This window comes from Piliocolobus tephrosceles, chromosome 19, assembly GCF_002776525.5.
Source record: "Piliocolobus tephrosceles isolate RC106 chromosome 19, ASM277652v3, whole genome shotgun sequence".
In the NCBI taxonomy this organism is placed as follows: Eukaryota; Metazoa; Chordata; class Mammalia; order Primates; family Cercopithecidae; genus Piliocolobus; species Piliocolobus tephrosceles.
In genome coordinates, this window is record NC_045452.1 from 49,879,021 (window position 1) to 49,883,464 (window position 4,444).

General features: G+C 37.5%; 1 non-coding gene across 1 annotated transcript; it reads left to right on the forward strand.

The window, feature by feature from the left end:
- The first annotated feature begins 1,025 nt into the window (after positions 1-1,025).
- On the forward strand, positions 1,026-1,129 carry LOC111527417. Its single transcript, XR_002726658.1, has one exon. It is a non-coding gene; the product is annotated as a small nucleolar RNA U13 (small nucleolar RNA).
- Positions 1,130-4,444: the final 3,315 nt, after the last annotated feature.

Sequence of the window (4,444 nt, forward strand, 5' to 3'; positions counted from 1 at the left end):
ACACATGAAATGTTTACAGAGTTTTAAGGAAAAAAATGTGGAAACTAAGAATTTTCAATTCGGACAACAGGAAAAATATTTTTAAACACCTAGGATCTTACACAAGGGCTTATAATAATACCTTTCTTGGAAAAAGAAAATTATCCTAAAAATGTCTTTAAGAAAAGAAAGAAAGAGGCCAGGCGCGGTGGCTCATGCCTGTAATCCCAACACTTGGGAAGACCGAGGCGGGCAGATCATTTGAGGGTAGGAGTTCGAGACCAGTCTGGCCAACACGGCGAAATCCCCTCTATTAAAAATACAAAAATTAGCTTGGCGTGGTGGTGCACCCCTGCAATTCCAGCTACTCCAAAGGCTGAAGCCTGAGAATTGCTTGAACCATGAGGTGGAGGTTGCAGTGAGCCCAGATTGCGCCACTGCACTCCAGCCTGAGTAACAGAGTAAAACCCTGTCTCAAAGACAAAAAAAAAAAAAGATGGAAAGAAAAATTAAGATCACAAGCCTGAGAGCACTGTATTAGAAAATAAACAGTATCAAGAACTGAAATTATTCCTGTGGTGAATTTAGTCTAAATAAGCATTATTACAAACGCAAATACAAATGATACAAAGTAAACTTAAAAAGAAAAAATATATGAAATGATTATAAATAATTTAAGAGTAATTACATGGGTTGTATTAGCAAAATCTAGCATGGTAGAAGACAAATATAGAAGTGCAATATATTTATCATGCTATTTCGAATGAGGACACATGATCAGAAAAATGTGTTAAAGAATGTATCTTTAAAATTTAAAGTCAATTACTAGAAGACTCTGAGGAGGATATGTAACTTCCAAATCATGAGAAACTGAAACAAACAAAATATGGCTCAAATTCAGAAAATATAAGACAATAAAAACTGTGAAGTAGAGTAAAAATACAAACTACTAAATAACATGATATTGAAACAGCTAAGATAAACAAATTAATAGTGGCTTTAAAACCTGTGGTTTTGATTTCTTATTCTAAAAAATCCAGAAGTAGACGATTTTGTGGTTCATAAGTGTGATGATTGGGTTTTCATGTTCATGTGTGAGATGTGCCTGCCTCAAACCTTGTTCCGTCATTGGCACATTAAACATCTGACATGAAAAAAAGCGGGGGAAAGTCAGAAGCAGGTGGTCTGGGCGGACATAGAAGTTCCACAGAGTCACTGGGGACGCCAGATATGCTGAGCTTTCTGCATTGCTATGCTAGTGTGTGTGGTCCTTCACCAATATGGATTCTCCAGCTAAAAATATGATGTCTGGAATTTACCCTGCAGAAAGGAAAAAGGAGAAAGATGTACAATCCCTACCCTCCAAGTATACTTTCTGGAAATTATACCTATGACTTCAGCCTGCATCCATTATTTTAACTCAGTCATATGCCAAACATTCCACCAAAGAGCATGGAAAATGAATAACAACTATTCAGGAGTGGTCTTTGCGTAGCTAAAAATTGAGGTTTCCCATCTATATTCAAATAATTTTAGTAGGTCAAATTAGGGAGAAAAAGTGTGTAAAGAGCAATGTTCTTTGGAAAAACCAATTAACCTTCATTTCCACTTCACTTTTTACACCAAAATCAATTTTCAGCCATGAAAAAATGAAAACAGGTAAGTGCTAGAAGTGATGGATGATATTTTCATAATCTTAGGCAGAAAAATCTAAGAAGTTCTAAATTAAAACGTTGATATTTAAAAGATTAAATATGTAATCCTTCAACATCAAAAACATAAAGACAACAAAAATTAAAAGTAAATGAAGAGCTGGGAAAATATACTTAGATCATATATGATAATGAAGTTAGCATTATCATATATAATGATATAATCAAGTCATATATCATAATGTCATTGTTTCTATAACATATAAAGAAATGTTATAAATCAAGGAAAACATGAGCCCCTTAATATAAAGATAAGTTAAGAACATGAAGCAATCTGAGAAACAAATACAAAATGGCAAATACAGGTTCAAGAAAAGTTTTACTTCACCAATAATCATTGCAGTTAAAATTAAAATAATGAGACACTATTATTCTCATACAAACTGTCAAATTTTCAAATATGATGATGTCAATGATGGCAAAAACACTTTGAAAATAGGAAATATGCCACTTAATATTAGAAAGGCAAAACTTGGCACTGAAATCCCAAGTTTCAAAATTATTTAATGACCACTGACCCAGTAAGTCCCTAAGATTCCATTCTAGGGACTATGTATAGATTATACATAATATACATCTATAAAGATGTATAAAATAGTAAAAAATTGGAAAGAGCCTGTGTCAAATGAGAGTTTTATTAAAATAAATGTGCCCCCAAGGTGTCCTTTTTCTTTCATCCAAAAGTGCTCTATACTTCTCCTATAAAATTAATTGCATTGTATGATTTTGAATCTACTTGTACAAAAGCATGCTTATTTTGTATCTGCCTAGGTACACAATTGTACCCTCTGGTAGATGGGAGCATCTTGAAAACAGGACCAGGTTGTCTTATTCAACAGTGTATTCTCAAGAACCAGGCTTGGGTCTGCAAACAGTAAGAATTCAGGAAACGTTTGCCACTAAAAACAATAATGTAGAATTATTTTATTAATACAACAAATGATTACAGTGTACCATATGCCAGACACTAAGCTAAACACTAAGATTTGAAAGTGAACAACACCTTCTTGACTCTCACGAAGATTAGATTTGTCAGAGGCGTGTGAACCAGAGCAGCTCCATCTTAAATAGGAGCTGGGTAAAATGAGGCTGAAACCTACTGGGCTGCATTCCCAGGCAGCTAAGGCATTCTAAGTCACAGAATGAGATAGGAGGTCAGCAAAAGTACAGGTCATAAAGACTGTGCTGATAAAACAGGTTGTAGTAAAGGAACCAGCTAAAACCCACCAAAACCAAAAAGGCAACGAGAGTGACCTCTGGTCGTCCTCACTGCTACACTCCTGCCAGCACCGTGACAGTTTACAGATGCCACGGCAACATCAGGAAGTTACCCTATACGGTCTATAAAGGGGAGGCATGAATAATCCACCCCTTGCTCAGCATATCATCAAGAAATAACCATAAAAATGAGCAACCATCAGCCCTCGGGGCTGCTCTGTCTATGGAGTATCCATTCTTTTATTCCTTTACTTAAACTTGCTTTCACTTGGCACTGCAGACTTGCCCTGAATTCTTTCTTGTATGAGATCCAAGAACCCTCTCTTGGGGTCTGGATCTGGACCCCTTTCCTATAACACATTCAGTATGGAAAACAGAAAAAAAAAACAAACAAACAAATACAGCCACACATCACATACTGACATTCCAGACAGGCCACTTATACAACAGTGGTCCCCTAAGATTATTTCATGTTTTTACTGTACCTTTCCTATGTTTAGATACATAAATACCATTGTGTTACAGCTGCTAACAGTATTCAGGGCAGTAACATGCTGTACAGGTCTGTAGCCCAGGAGCAATAGGCTATACCACATAGGCTAGGTGTGTAGTAGGCTATACCATCTGGGTTTCTGTAAATACACTTGTGATGTTCGCACAATGACAAAGATGCATTTCTCAGAACATATTCCTGTTATTAAGCAACACATGATTATCATAAATATTTATATAGCGTGAAAATGTCTATGAATATAATCATCAAGAAGATAAAATAGAAAATAACTCAGGGACACATACTTTAATTACACCAGTCAGAAAAAGCTTCAACATGGGCCAGGCTCACACCTGTAATCCCAGCACTTTGGGAGGTCGAGGCGGGCAGATCACTTGAGGCCAGGAGTTTGAGACCGGCCTGGCCAAACTGGCGAAACCCTCTCTCTACTGAAAGTACAAAAGTTAGTTGGGCATGGTGGTGTGCACTTGTAGTCCCAGCTACTCGGGAGGCTAAGACAGGAGAATCACTTGAACCTGGGAGGCGGAGCTTGCAGTGAGCCAAGATCATACCACTGCACTCCAGCCTGGGTGACGGAGCGAGACTCTGTTTCAAAAAAAAAGAAAAAGAAAAAGCTTCAACATGACAATATTTAAGCTGATTTCCTATGGATAAGAAGTCACACATGGCAATAGCAGGGAGAAAAGCATTTTAAGCAGAGGGTACAGCAGATACAAACAGCCTGAGGCAGGAAGATTTAAGTGTGTTTGAATAAGAGTGACTCTGGTGCAGGGAGTAGCTTAGCCTGAGGCTGGAGAGATATCGGGAGACAGGATCTGTAGAGCCACCCAGCCCTTGTACAGAGTTTGGATTTATTACACATGTAATGAAAGCCACTGAAGGTTTTAATGTAAGGTTTAATTTACGTTCTTGCTCATAATGTGGAAAATGGATTGCAGAGAAAAAGTATGAATTGAGAGACCCATCAAAGAGGTGTTGACATAGTACAGGTGAAGGATGAGCCGTGGCCGGCCTGTTCGCC